Source organism: Lepidochelys olivacea (genome assembly GCF_965140295.1).
Source record: "Lepidochelys olivacea isolate rLepOli2 genome assembly, chromosome: 13".
Taxonomy (NCBI): Eukaryota; Metazoa; Chordata; order Testudines; family Cheloniidae; genus Lepidochelys; species Lepidochelys olivacea.
Genome location: NC_140423.1, coordinates 39824953 through 39840888, shown reverse-complemented (window position 1 = coordinate 39840888; position 15936 = coordinate 39824953).

The following is a 15936-nucleotide window of genomic DNA, read 5'->3' as shown; positions in this document are numbered from 1 at the left end:
GACTAACCAATTTATTTGAGCATGAGCTTTCGTGAGCTACAGCTCACTTCATCGGATGCATCCGATGAAGTGAGCTGTAGCTCACGAAAGCTCATGCTCAAATAAATTGGTTAGTCTCTAAGGTGCCACAAGTACTCCTTTTCTTTTTGCGAATACAGACTAACATGGCTGTTACTCTGAAACTGGTTGAAATAGAATGCTTTTCTTCAGGGGACACTCAGAGGAGCCCATTCCTGCTGGGCTGTTTGCCTGTGGCTAAACAGAAATGTTCCCTGCTGTTAGCCACAGGGAGGGGGGAAGGTTGAGGGGGTAGCCATGCGGTGGGGGGAGGCAAAATGTGACCTTGTAACGAAAGCACATGTGCTATGTATGTAATGTTAACAGCAAGGATTACCCTGAAAGAGTGTAGCCACTGTTTTATAAAATGTGTCTTTTTAAATACCGCTGTCCCTTTTTTTTTCTCCACCAGCTGCATGTGTTTCAATGATCACAGGATCTTCTCCTTCCCAGAGCCTAGTGAAGCTTAGAAAGAAAAAAAAACCGCACTCGCGATGAAATATTCTCCGAGCTCATGCTGTCCTCCCACACTGACAGAGCACAGACGAATGCGTGGAGGCAAATAATGTCAGAGTGCAGGAAAGCACAAAATGACCGGGAGGAGAGGTGGCGGGCTGAAGAGAGTAAGTGGCGGGCTGAAGACAGGGCTGAAGCTCAAATGTGGCGGCAGCGTGATGAGAGGAGGCAGGATTCAATGCTGAGGCTGCTGCAGGACCAAACCAGTATGCTCCAGTGTATGGTTGAGCTGCAGCAAAGGCAGCTGGAGCACAGACTGCCACTTCAGCCCCTCTGTAACCAACCGCCCTCCTCTCCAAGTTCCATAGCCTCCTCACCCAGACGCCCAAGAATGCGGTGGTGGGGGGGGCCTCCGGCCAACCAGCCACTCCACCACAGAGGATTGCCCCAAAAAAAGAAGGCTGTCATTCAATAAATTTTAAAGTTGTAAACTTTTAAAGTGCTGTGCTTAAAGTGCTGTGTGGCATTTTCCTTCCCTCCTCCACCACCCCTCCTGGGCTACCTTGGTAGTCATCCCCCTATTTGTGTGATGAATGAATAAAGAATGCATGAATGTGAAGCAACAATGACTTTATTGCCTCTGCAAGTGGTGATTGAAGGGAGGAGGGGCGGGTGGTTAGCTTACAGGGAAGTAGAGTGAACCAAGGGGCGGGGGGTTTCATCAAGGAGAAACAAACAGAACTTTCACACCGTAGCCTGGCCAGTCATGAAACTGGTTTTCAAAGCTTCTCTGATGCGTACCGCGCCCTCCTGTGCTCTTCTAACTGCCCTGGTGTCTGGCTGCGCTTAACCAGCGGCCAGGCGATTTGCCTCAACCTCCCACCCCGCCATAAACGTCTCCCCCTTACTCTCACAGATATTGTGGAGCACACAGCAAGCAGTAATAACAGTGGGAATATTGGTTTCGCTGAGGTCTAAGCGAGTCAGTAAACTGCGCCAGCGTGCTTTTAAATGTCCAAATGCACATTCTACCACCATTCTGCACTTGCTCAGCCTGTAGTTGAACAGCTCCTGACTACTGTCCAGGCTGCCTGTGTACGGCTTCATGAGCCATGGCATTAAGGGGTAGGCTGAGTCCCCAAGGATACATATAGGCATTTCAACATCCCCAACAGTTATTTTCTGGTCTGGGAATAAAGTCCCTTCCTGCAGCTTTTGAAACAGACCAGAGTTCCTGAAGATGCGAGCGTCATGCACCTTTCCCGGCCATCCCACGTTGATGTTTAAATCTGAGCCTCCCTCTGCCCAGACTGCACCCGGAGAGACAATCCGCAGCCCCCTGGGTCTGTGCAGTGACCAGCCAGTCCCCTGAGAACTTTCCCCTCCAGCACCAGGGAAAATGAGATTTTGGCTCCAGTTAGTGTTCCTTGCAGGGGCTTTGGAAGGTATTTCCTCCCCTCACACCCATTGGCGGGGCAGGGGAACAGTCTCTTGTTGCTCTTAATACTAATGATAATTTCATTATGTTTCTATTCCTAGGTGCCCAGTCCGAGGTGCAGTTGGTGGAGTCCGGAGGGGATGTGAAAAAGCCCGGAGACTCTCTCCGCCTCTCCTGCAAAGCCTCCGGCTTCACCTTCAGCAGCTCCTGGATGAGCTGGGTCAGACAGGCCCCTGGGAAGGGACTGGAGTGGATCGGGGAAATACACCCAACTTCAACTACCATCAACTACGCACAGCCCTTCAAGGGACGCTTCACCATCTCCAGAGACAACCCCAACAACCTGCTGTATCTGCAAATGACCGGCCTGAAATCCGAGGACACCGCCCGGTATCACTGTGCGACAGACACAGTGCGGGAAAGCCGGGCTGAGCTCAGACAAAAACCTGCCCTCGCTGGCTAAGGGCAAACTCTCCGCTGGCGGGGCTGGAGTTCTACAGCTCGCAGCGGGGAGAGCTGTGAAATTAATTACTCCTCCCCTGAGCTGCCTCTCTGAGGCTCTCTGACACACAAATGCAGACACTGACGAACCGCACTGTGAGAAGAGACCAGCCCGCAACCTTACCTTGTCCCTAATACACTCTGTGCCCCTCACTCCACTGCTCCCCGCCTTCCCTCACCCCCTCCAGCTCCCAATAGCCCAGGCTGAGAGAACCAACAGGAAAATATATGAATGAAAGCGTTATTTAAACGTCCCCCCACCCACCCCAACAGCCAGGCTGATGGTTTCCAAGCTGCCCTAGAGATACGCACACCTCATTCCTATTATAACCCCTCAGGAGCTTTGGGAAATCTCAGCCCGGGCAGATAGGTTTGAATTCCGGACGGAGCCCAGGAGCGCTCGACAGGGGCTTTCAATATGTGTTCAGGGCTAGATCCACAAAGGGAATTCAGCACCTAACTGCCGCCTTATGTGCCTAAATCTGACATGCCACCGAGACTCTCAAAGCCTGCACACTGTAGGCACCGAAATCCCTTAGGTGTCTAGCTGGTGACATGTTCTGGGCCAGAGAGAGCAGGAAAGCGATTCACTCGACAGCTCAGTAGTCAGGACACTCTCTGGGATTCAGGAGGAGACTCAAGTCCCTCCGCTCATGAGTCTTTAATTGCTTATAGCAAGTGCAACAGCCTCGCAAGAGCCATGGGAAACAAATGTTCTCACAATTCAGGAGAAGCCTCGTGTGAGCAAGGTCATTCCTACACATATGCTTTGATTCTCTTCCCATTGAAATCAATGGCAGAACTCCTATGGACTCCAGTGGGAGCAAAATCAGACACACAGTTTAACTGTTGTGGTATCCTTCAGGACATAGAGCCAATAAGGGTGCGGTATGATTAATAATGCATGTAATTACTTTGAGAGTTATGGGAATGAACTTTCCAATACATTTATGATTCTTAAAGGGCTGTTTTCATTTGCAGACTTTGTCCATTCCATTGGCCCGAGGAATGTCTGACAAAACTCTACAGGCAAAATAATCATAGAATATGCAGAAATTTTTGTTGTCTGTCTCCACAGATCCTGGGCTCTGGAGATGAGAAAACACCCATTCTCTAATTATGAATTTTACTGTGTATATTTTGGAAGATGACCATAAATGTGGAATTTTCTGTTACACCTTGTGAATTGATTTTGTTAAATGTGTTAAGAACTCGCGAGCCATGGCTGGTGTAATGAGCGTATATGCAACCCTCGTATTTTAAAAAAGAAATCCAGTTGAAGAGACTTGGAAGCTTGCATGGAAAAACTTACAGAGAAAATCCTAAAATTGACCGAGTGGATGAATTAATTGGGAACAAACCAAAAGACCCAGCATGCTTGAGGCTGCATTGATTTATTTTCTGTGCATTTCAGAAACCATGAACGTCTTTCAATTTCCAGCTTTCAAGGACTCGCCCGGAAGAACGCTTTCAGTTTTCCCGTGTGGAATTGCTGCATCTCAACTGCACTTCTTTTTCACAAATCTGTTCTTGTCAAAGAAACAGCCCTGTCCCCTTGCGAGCTTAGCCCTGAACATTTCATTTCCTAGAACCCCCGCTCCCGAAAATCCCATCACTACACTCACATCCCAGAAAACATATACCGAGGGAAGAGAAATGGAGAGAGCAGCAGGCAAGGAGAGCAATAAAACCGAGCTTCCTACTGTCGCTGGCAGTGACCATTCCAGCCAGAAGTAGGGAACAGACCGTGATACCCTTAGGTTGACTGAACACTGCACTCTGAATAACCCTTCTGGGGGGAGAAAATAGGAGCGGGTGTGTAGGTATTTCCATAGGGTTCAGCAACATGGAACAAATCTCCCCCACCTTATGTAGCCCATGGCGCGGCTCAGAGACCCAGTGAGCTGCTGTCTCCCTTAAGGTCCCTTCAACATCCCAACCCCAGCTCACAGATTTTACAAACCAATGTCTGCGAAGGGTCGCCCACCCCTAAAGGAAACGGAACCTGGCATCTGAGCGCACTGCCTCTCACCTGGGAGATAACACTCACTGCCTGACTGAGCAGCATCCCGCACCATGGCACCTCTTGGGCTACGACTCTCACAACAGCAGAGGGGATCCTGACCCACAAATTCCCACTAACGTTAAGGTGCTGGTATAACAATAATAAATAGAATTCTGTCTTCTCTTCCAGCATTGCTAGAAGGAGTTCAATAAACTTTCTCCAATTCTTCTAGCAGAGCTAACAACACCGAGCTATTCTACAGAGGTTTCCCATACATAGATCTCTAAGCCCCGACAAAGGAAGGTCAATATCATTTCCCCCATTTTATAGACATACAGATTGAGGCACAAAGGGTGTAAGTCTCTTGCCCAAGATCACGCATCATAGGAGTAGCAGAGCCAGGAACAAACCGCCAGATTCTCAGGGACCAGGCTCATGTCCCCTGACAGATCACACTGCTCCAGGGATCTCAGAAGAGCAGAGGGATAAGTAGACAGGATTTAGGGGAAGGTGAACAATCAATAAGGAATTTTCTCTCGAAAAAGCAACTAGCGCAACTGTGAAAACCACTGCAGAAACTATTCTGTGAGTGCAGTTCTGACTCCTCTTTTTCCCAGATAACCCACTACACCCACCTCCAGGAGGCTGAGTTTGCTGAGGTCCAAGATCTGTGTCTTATAAAGAGGAGGAGATGCAAATTCAGTGCCTCGGGGCACTATAGAAACCCTGTGATCTCCGGGACCCTGCAGTGTGAGAAGGGAGGAAGAACAAGTCCGGGTGTCAAGGTGAAGTTCCCACCAGAAAACCCTCCTGAACAGCAACATGCGACTATGGCTGACCCTCGCTTTCTTACTAGCAGCCCTTCCAGGTAATTTTATCCCCTTCCCCGCTACATGGACTGGAGACACAGGGGGATGCTGCACATCCCTAACCTGACCCAAAGGGCAGTGAAGTCAACGGGAACCTTCCTGCTGCTTCCAATGGGCTCTGAGCCAGGCCCTGTGTGAATGTGATTCTCATTCTTTCCAGGTGTCCGGTCACAGGTCCAGCTGGTGGAGTCCGGAGGAGGGATTCAAACCCCTGGGGGATCTCTCCGCCTCTCCTGCAAAGCCTCCGGATTCACCTTCAGCAGCTACTTCATGAACTGGGTCCGTCAGGCTCCCGGGAAAGGACTGGAGTGGGTCGCACAGATACGCAATCCTGCTAATAATTTAGCAGCATATTACAGTGATGCGGTGAAAGGGCGATTCACCATCTCCAGAGACGAGTCCAGCAGCACGGTGTATCTGCAAATGAACAGCCTGAAAGCCGAAGACACCGCCCGGTATCACTGTGCGAGAGACACAGCGATCAGAAACCTCCTGCGGTTAGCACAGAAACCTCCAGCGCGAATCCCCCTCCCACTCCGTGCCCACAGTCACCGCCAGATGACATCTGATGAAGTGAGCTGTAGCTCAGGAAAGCTCATGCTCAAATAAATTGGTTAGTCTCTAAGGTGCCACAAGTACTCCTTTTCTTTTTGCGAATACAGACTAACACGGCTGTTCCTCTGAAACCCGCCAGAACAGAGCCGTTCACACAGGAACCCAGAGAGTGTGAAGCCTCCAGTCCTTTATCTGGGCTTCACTCCTCGGAAAATTCATTTTTATTATCAGAGATCCGCGGTTCCGACAGAACCGAGACCGCCTTATACATTCCCTAGGAATACAGAGATATTCCTTCTCCAAAGTGTGATTAACACTTAGCTCTCCGTCCTTCCACCTGCCTTACCAACAAACTCAGCTGGAGGAGACAGGCAGGAAGCAGGAGCCATGCACCCAAAGGTGGACCGTGAACTTTAGAATTTTTCACACCGTAATCTTGCTACACTTTGCACTCACCTAACGAAGGCTTAATTGTGCTTCTCGAACACCCTGCTTCATTTGCAGAGCGACTGGAGATCCTGAATAGCCAATGCCACGTTCTGAAGGAGGGGGAAATGGGAGTCACGCATCCTACATTCATAGGCAGACTGTGGGAATTCCCTGTACAGAGTCTACTGGATTGATCTTCAGCCAAACGCCAAGTTTCTTGCTAATGCCCATTCATAATAAAATACCCCTTGTACAGAGATGGTCTCATTTTAAGAATTCCCTTTTAAAAAAATATCGTGGTTTTCTAAGCACACAAAAAATTCACGCCACTGTTGTCTGGTTACTTCGTGAGTCAGACGGTCATTCCTCACCTCTATGTTTCAACAAATCTGTTTATACTGAAATCACATTCAAGATTACAACGGGTCAGAATATCACCTGTCTCACAAGTGGCGTCAAAATGTAGCATCCCATCATTTCCCTTTCTTCGGCCCACTTCTGCACAAGGCAGCCCCTAATTAAGAAAGGGAAAGTGCAGGGGACTCATTTAATCTGAGAGCTTTGAAGGAGCCAGATCTGGAGTATCACAAAAGAGCATTGAGAGCAGGGGTCGACAACCTATGGCGCGTGTGCCAAACAGGGCTCGCTGCTGCCTGCCGGGTCCCAGCCGCCGGCCCGCTCAGCCCCTGCCGAACCCAGGCCGGACCCCGGCAGGCAGCAGCGAGCCACTAACAATCCTGCCCGCCCTGGCCTGCTCTTCTCCGCCCCCACCCTCCTCGCTGGGGGGCAGGGTGAAGAAGCTTGGTCCTGCCGGCTACTGCGGCAGGGCAGACGAGCTCTCCCCTCCCCCACCTCTTCCCCCGCTGTGCGGGGTTCCTGCCCCTGCCCCTCCCCTGCCGCCCATCAGCTGATGGCCCTTGGAGGGAGGGGGAGAAGCCGAGCAGCAGCCTACTTGTTGCTTCCGGGAGGAGGCCGAGAAGAGGTGGGGACGGGGCCTTGGGGAAGGGATGTGGAATCAGAGTATATCCCTTCCAGGCCCCTGCCGTGAGCTGCTTTGGGCAGGGGGCTGGGAGCACCCCCATGACCCTAGCCCACACCCACACCCCCAGCCCTCTGCCCCGACCCCTACACTCCCCCCCACACACCCCTGCCCTGACCCCTACACCCCCTCACACACTCCCAGCCCCCCCAGCCCCCATGCCCTGACTCCTGCACCTGCCACACCCCATGCCCTGACTCTTGCACCCTCCACATTCCCACCCCCACCCTGAGCACCAAACAGGAGCTCCTGCACACACACCCCCACGTTCCCACCTGCACCCCTTGCACCAAATGGGAGCTGCCCAGGTAAGCACTCCACACCCAGACCTCCTGCCCCAGCCCTGAGCCCCCTCCCTCATTCTAGCTCTTGGCCAGGCCCTGCACCCCAACCCCCAGCCTGCTCCTTCACCCCCAGCCCTGTGCTCAGTGCACTCCCACCCTCAGCTCAGTGCAGAGAGAGAGGAAGAGAATGGGCTAGAACCAGGGAGAAGGTAGGTCCCCACTCTATGTGGGCAGGGCCAGGATCCCAGACCGGCAGCGGACTGAGCCACTCAGCCCACTGCTGGTCTGGGGTCCCAGCCGCTGGCCCCACTCAGCCTGCTGCCGGCCTAGGTGAACGGAACCCCAGGCTGGCAGCGGGCTGAGCAGGCCGGTGGCGTAAGATCAGAATTTTAATTCAATTTTAAATGAAGCTTCTTAAACATTTTGAAAACCTTGTTTACTTTACATATGACAATAGTTTAGTTTATATATTATATAGACTTCTAGAGAGAGACCTTCTAAACAAATGTTAAAATATAGTACTGGCACGTGAAACCTTAATTTAAAGTGAATAAATGAAGACTCCGCACGCCACTTCTGAAAGGTTGCTGACCCCTGATTTAGGGATACCTCTGGTTACGAGCAAAGCTTTGCAGAGGGCTCTGGGTGTCTTTCTGTGACCCTTACTTGGCTCACACACACACACAGAGACTAAGTCCTAGACAGCCACCTTTGTGGCTTTTCTGGCCTACCTGAAGGCATCAGAACTATTTGAAAATAAAGTTCAGATCCAGCACTCAACTCACCCAATTCCAGAGCCTATAGTCAATTCTCCACTGAAAACCCAATATGGAGATTTAAAAGGTCTCGTACCTTTTACATGGCGCCTTGGGTTTGGAGGGAAACGGCCTGCGGTCCTCTAGTCATGGATGGTATACGGTGGATCCTGGATGAGCCCCCAGATTGTTGTGGAAAACGAGACACACCATCTGTTTGGTTCAAACAGTCTGAGGTCCTTTTATTTTGAATACAAGCATGCCGGGGGAAGGAGGCAGAGATGGCCACATGCAGGTGCCACCCTGGTCTCTCTCTGTCCTGCCCCTATAATACCAGTCTTACATAGTTTTTTTACATTAAAGTTAAATGATACATTTCCTTAATTTTTTATCACTCAAGCATTGTTAATAAAGCCTCATAAGGAGCCAAAGTAAACAGTGTCATCATTAGCACTGTGCTGACGCATATCGTTATTATCAAGATCTGTGGTTTGCTTGTGGCAGCGTTTTGTCTAGGGGCTTTAGCAGGTTTGTCGGGGGCGGGGGTTTCATATAATGGACAGCTAGGGACTTGAGCTCGGCTAGAGGTTGGCCTAGTTCATTATCTGGGTCAAAATACCACAGCCCCGCATATGCAAATGCTCTTAGCGCAAGCAAAGTCTTACAGGATGCCGGCCTGCAGGCCTCTTGAGTTACCGCTCTTGCCTACACTGCATACAGTGCATAGATCTTGCACAGAGTGGGATGGGGTCAGCTTCAACAGCAAGGTTAACAGCAATTTCCCCCACACCCTCACCCAACGATACATCAATAGGTTTCCCTTCATTAAAACTTGACCATGAAGAACAGCTCAACACATGAGATTTTGACAGTTGGGGGGTTTTAAAACATTCATTAGCCCTAAGCCAATTTCTGAACCCCTTATCACTAAATGCTGGGTCAGTGTGACCTTTGTTTTCTGCATCATTACAGGAGAAGAAACGGCAGTAAAAGCAAAATGCTGCATCCTTTGATGGGCTATAGTCTAACCACCTAGACTTTTCATACCAATCAGACTGAAAACTTCTTTGTTTATTCCCTATTTTACTTCTAGGAAACATGCTCAATCTAGGCTGATAAGAACCTCTAGATAATCGAGACTGGTTTCAGAGTAACAGCCGTGTTAGTCTGTATTCGCAAAAAGAAAAGGAGTACTTGTGGCACCTTAGAGACTAACCAATTTATTTGAGCATGAGCTTTCGTGAGCTACAGCTCACTTCATCGGATGCATGCTGTGGAAACTGCAGCAGACTTTATTTATACACAGAGAATATGAAAAAATACCTCTTCCCACCCCACTGGGTAATAAGCTATTACCAGCAGGACAGTGGGGTGGGAAGAGGTATTTTTTCATATTCTCTGTGTATAAATAAAGTCTGCTGCAGTTTCCACAGCATGCATCTGATGAAGTGAGGTGTAGCTCACGAAAGCTCATGCTCAAATAAATTGGTTAGTCTCTAAGGTGCCACAAGTACTCCTTTTCTTTTTATAATCGAGACTGGCATTCTAATCTATTTTTTGTAATATCCCAGACCGGGTCATCAGAGGGAATGTCTGATGGCTTTGAATAGGAGCGACACTGACCTGAGCTAAGGGATGAAGTCTGTTCCTGGTGGTCATTGCTCAGTTCATTGCACACACTGGAACTGGTGGCGGCATTCTCTTCATGTAAGTTCTTAATCGAGGCGTCCAAGCTATTTGCACTACGATCAGCACGTTCATTATCATTCAGTTTGTCTGCTCCTTTTCTTCTCTTAACAACGAGCCGATCCATAGTTTAAAATTAAAAGGGGGTATCATACAGTTGAATTAAAATGTAAAGCCACGGGCTTGTTATGCTATTTCAGCAGCGTACACGTGACAGAGATTACAAACACTGAAGACACGGCGCTAGGCACGCCTGACGCGGCCCCGTATATAGGTCAAAGAATTTTCTAGAAGAGTAGTCGGAGGGGGAGGGAGGACCAATGGTCATGTGACGCTGCAGTAGTGGGGACGCATGCGGCGAGCGAATGCGGGCTTTCTAGAAATTTCTACCACATCTATACTACGCAATTTGGCGCTTATTGCATAATACAACAATCCATACTTTAAAACTAAAAAAGTGTATCATGCGATTAAATTAAAACACAAAGCCACTTTTTTTTGAGATATTAGGTCAGGGGTGGGCAAACTTTTTGGCCCGAGGGCCACGTCGGGGTTGCAAAATTGCATGGAGGGCGAGGTAGGGAAGGCAGTGCCTCCCCAAACAGCCTGGCCCCTGTCCCCATCTGCCCCCTCCCACTTCCCATCCCCTGACTGCCCCCCTCAGAATCACTGATCCATCCAACCCCCCTATTCCTTTTCCCAATTACCCCCACCAGAGACCCCCCCACCCCTAACCACCCCCGCAAGATCCCACCCCCTATCTAAGCCCCCCTGCTCCTTGTACCCTGACCGCCCCCTCCAGAGACCCGCCACCCCCCGCCCCAACCACCACCACCCCTGGGATCCCACACCCTATCTAAGCACCCCCGCTCCCTGAATGCCCCCACGCCTGACAGACCCTTGGGACTCCCCCACCTATACACCCCCCCCCATTTCCTGACTGTCCCGCCCCCCCGCCCCAGAACCTCCACCAAGGACAGGCCAAGGAATCCTTCGGCAGCTGCTTGGCCTTCTACTGTAGATGGACCACTTGCTCCTGGTGCCCCATTGGTTTCCAATGCCTGGGACTCTGTTCTCCTTCTCCGTGGACATTCTCGGCAAGTATGCCCTGCCCTTTCACAAGTGTAACAAATGTACCCTCCCTGCTTATCCTTTAGTGGGGTTCTTCAGAATCCTGGTGTCCTTGGATACTTTGGCATTTTAGTGGAGGTTTTCCTTTCATCACCTCAGTCATCACTTTCAGATGTTGGACTGCCAGCTTTTGGACAGCTTCACTTAATCTTTCCAGTGTTAACTGTGTTTGGGGCAGGGTCTTTTCCCCAGCACTTGCATTCACTAGGCCCCCACTTCATTTACAGGACTTCGGCATGGGCGTCTCTGCCACAGGAACTTCCTCTTCTTCCGACCACATAATGACAGCCAGACTCAGTTAATGGAATTTCTTACTGGGCTCTTCCTTAAACCTCCTTTTAATGTCACGGTGGAAGGAATCATCCTGGAGCCCCAGAACCAACTGCTCTTTCAGAACCATATCTGGGTCTGGAACTTGTTGAGAGTCTCGCCTCTCCACTTTGCTCATTCTCTCCTGGATCTCATATGCATATGCCCAGACAGTTTCACCAGGCTCCTGCTTGCTCTCAAATAACTCCTTTAGTCTGGGTCCAATAGGTACCTTTGTGACAGATTAAGTTACCAATCTGCCTGAGGCGTCAGGTGATCAGCTTGAGGCCGCAGGATCATTAGGCGAGGAGATGACGGAGGACACCAAGTGACTGAGTTTAAAGCTTTATTAATGAAATAAAGTAAAATAACAGCGGAGAGTGCTGGGGGTTCCCCACATCACTCAGAGGAAGGAAGGAAGTATTCATGCCCCAGCCCTAATCCAATGTCATACTCAGACATGCACTACCCGAGGCTGGCCAAGCCCGGGTGTAACGTACGAGGAAGCGGGGGGATCGGTGGATGGGAATTGTGTCCTGTGCACAGGTTGTCCAGGGTCCACTGTTGATCTCAAGCTTGCTTCAGCTCTTAGGAAGGTTTTAAGTCCCGGGTTCTTCTGGGGGGTTTTGCCCAGGGACTTTTGTCCACCGTGCTCTTTCTATCAGTCCAAACCGGCCTTCCAAGGCTTCCTTGGCTTCCCCAAAATACATCAGGGCTTCAGGGTTGTTACGTTCCCATTCGCTCACATTTGCATTCTCACTAGTTTTTGCAATCCCCTGCAGTCTTGTTCAGTTTACTGCTCTGTTCTCACAGCTGGTTGGGGTTGGAATCCAGGCCCCCATCTTTCTTGGCATCAGAGAATCTGCTTGGGTACATTGGCCTTGAGTGGCTGGAGTCAGCTTCTTTTCTTTGGACCTAGCTGGATCGTCGAGTGAACCTGTTCCTTTCTCCCTTCCTCCCCTTTTGGCCTCTCGCAACCTGCAAAGGAATCTTTCACTCCACACTCAGGCCTTCAAGCCCTCCCAAAATCCTTTCCCATGCATATGCGTATATAGGCATCAGGGATATACAATGCTGGTGCTTACCCAGGAGACCTCATGGGGGGCAATTTTATCGTGCCTGGGACATTCCCATGAGGCTGTTTTATTGTGACTGTGACACCTTGTCTCCATACACTTCTAGGAGGAGTTCAAATACCTTTTCCACATCTTTCTTGTCTGCCATTGCCATGAGCTTAACCGTGGCCTTGGCCCTGGCCCTTGAGGTGTTCCTCTATGAAGTCCATATGATCCTCTTCAGGTACCCTTCGCACACACAGAGTTGCCTTCACACACTTGACTCACTCTTCTACTGTAATGTCTCCTGGTCTTGTTGGGAAGCCACCAAACTCTGTGACTTTCTGCTCCCATAGGACATAAATAGTAGGGGGTTTCTGAGCTTCTGCTGCCTGATGGTCTATTACTGCCTTAGCCAGTGATAAGGCTTCTCTCTGTTCTGTTCTAGCTTGTTGTAATGCCTCAGCTTGGTCTGATCATCTGCGCACAAGTTCAGCAAAGTGGGCCCATAGTTCTTCAATTCCAGCCATAGTCGGGTTCTTGACCAGGTGGGGGAATGGACCAGCTACTGTGGGGAAGTTTCCTGGCTTATACACTACCCCGGTGAAATGGGCTAGTGAAAGGATTTGAGTCCGCACTCCAACTACCTTTACCCCCTTAGCTCGGCCGCACTCTGAGAGACCCAGGCAATTCCAGCTCACACAGAGGACGGGACCCCCCTTGCTGAGTTTACAATCTGAGTGTAAATGGGAAGTGGAGTGGGAATGGAAATATAAACAGGAATATAAATATCAACTGTGCATAATAATCTTCCTTCACTGTTGCCTGAATCCTCCTCGACTCTCCCCTAAAAGAAAAACGCACAGACACGCTGCTCTTGGCACAATAATATCAGGGAGACTTCACTGCAAAACTTAACTCTGTCCTCAGACTCCCCCCAAGACCAGCTCCTCTCACCTGCACCCACAGGCGGGCCCCCAGACCTGCTCCAAAGCACGAGCCAGGCTTGCTCAGATCACGTTCCTAGTGTCGTGGATCATTTCAATGTAGCCGGTCACTGCCGGGAAGGGAAGGGAAAGGGGCTTTCCTCCCAAATCCCTCCCAGCGTCATGGGAAATCTTCCGTCTCCAGCAGGGGGCCCAGCCCAATGGATCCCTGAGACAAGACTTCAGGCATCCCCCATCCCGGACACTGACCCCCCTGACCGGACGTTGCATGGCCCTTATGTTTGTGGAACCGGGCTCCAGAGCTGAGTCCCCCCAATCCCCAATATCAGGTCAAAAAGAGAGACCCTCAGTTCCCATGCGAGGAAATACAGTCCCTGCAGGGAGCTGTTCATTCCTCCCAGGGTCCGAAAGTGTCAGGAGGACCCCAGAGCCCTGTGCCCGGCGCTGCACAGACACACAGGACGGGACACTCTGATTCCTGCAGCCGGAGCCCGAGGCCGAGTCAATCCGATCACTGACAGCAGGAGCATTTGTCTCTTATAAAGCGGGGCATGCAAATGAGGAGACAGTTTCCTGGTTAAATCTGAGCCTCCTTCTGCCCAGGCTGCACCCGGAGACACAATCCGCAGCCCCCTGGGTCGGTGCAGTGACCAGCCAGTCCCCTGAGAACTTTCCCCTCCAGCACCCGGGAAAATGGGATTTTTGCTCCTTGTCATTGTCGCTCTAGCAGCTTTGGAAGGTATTTTCCTCCTCTGAAGACCTGGCCGAGTTAGAAGAATATTGTGTTACCGCTGTTTTTATACCGACATTAATGGCCTGTCTTTATTCCCAGGTGTCCGGTCCCAGACGCTGGTGGAGTCCGGAGGGGGTGTGAAGAAGCCCGGAGACTCTCTCCGCCTCTCCTGCAAAGCCTCCGGGTTCACCTTCAGCAGCTACGCGATGAGCTGGGTCCGCCAGGCTCCCGGGAAGGGGCTGGAATGGGTCGCTGCTATAAGCTACGATGGGAGGAGTATATACTACCTCGATGCAGTGAAAGGGCGATTCACCATCTCCAGGGATAACGCCAAGAGTGAGCTGTATCTGCAAATGACCGGCCTGAAGCCCGAGGACACCGCCCGCTATTACTGTGCGGGAGACACAGTGAAACGAAACCGGTTTGTGATCGTACAAAAACCCAGGCTGCGGAATCGCCCTTCTCCCGGCGGCCGCGCGGGGGCAGCAGCGACACCCCCCGCTTCGGGCTTGGGCAGGAGACCCGGCACCCGGGGGAACGGGACACAAACCTCCCGCCAGTTCCATTCCCGGACTCTGAATGGCCCATTTCCCTACCCCAGAGATGGAGGGCGGGGTGTGGAAATGGGCCATGCAGGGTCCGGGCGGGGCTGGGGGGCAGAGATCACCCGGCGCCGGAATAAACCCCGCTCCGCTGAGCCCGGGGGATGGGGTACTGCCGGGACTTTCCAAAGAGACTCGAGCATTTTTTCCATCCATTTGACAGCTGGAAATCACAGCCCTGGTGTAAACGGTGCAGCTCAGGATCCTGCCCACAATAAAGTGCCCCCATGTCACAGAGTCACCATGGAGATAAAAGGCCCCGCCCCTCAGCCCCGATGGCCTCACTCATCCCAGCGCTGGCCCGCCGGGCATTGGGGACAGTCATGTGGCTAAGGGCTGTGGACAGGGACACGGTGGGATTTCATGGTGTCGCTCAGGGGGAGGCGGCTGCCGAGGGTGAAGCAGAGGCCCGTGGAGGGGGGAGGGAAGGCAGGGGGGGCACGAGGGTCACGGGGCGCAGCTCCCACTGAGTGAGATTCACCATCTCCAGAGACAATCCCAACAACCTGCTGCCTCTGAAAATGACCAGCCTGAAGCCCAGGGGCACCGCCCGGTACCACTCTCGGTTCCCGGACAATGTGTCTCCCCTTCCTGCCCAGAGCCCCGCTGGGCTGCGGTGCACAGATCCCTCGCTCCATCTGTGAACTCCAATCCGGAGTGAGTCCTGTTCTGTGTCGCTCTCCCCTCGGAGACCTGGCACGTTGGCTCTCCCGGGTCCCATCCCTGTGTGTGTGGGAAAGACCCCAGGAATATTCATACCGAGACTCAAGCTACAGCCACTAGGTTATTCTTCCGTCCCCTGTCTGGGGGAATAAACAAGAAGTCTTTACACTGGTGCCGGTTCTAGATCCTAGATGGGGAAGAGAAAATTGATCACGGGCTCTTCAGCCTGGCAGACAAATATACAACAGGATCCGATGCTGGAAGCTGAAGCTAGACAATGTCCAGCTGGAAAGAAGGTGATTTTTTAAAAAGACATTGAGGTGAATTAACCCTTGGAACAACTGATCAAGAGTCACAGGGGATTCTCCGTCACAAGCAACTATCGGTCTGTATGATTCTGTGTCTTTTAGAAAATAAAGAAA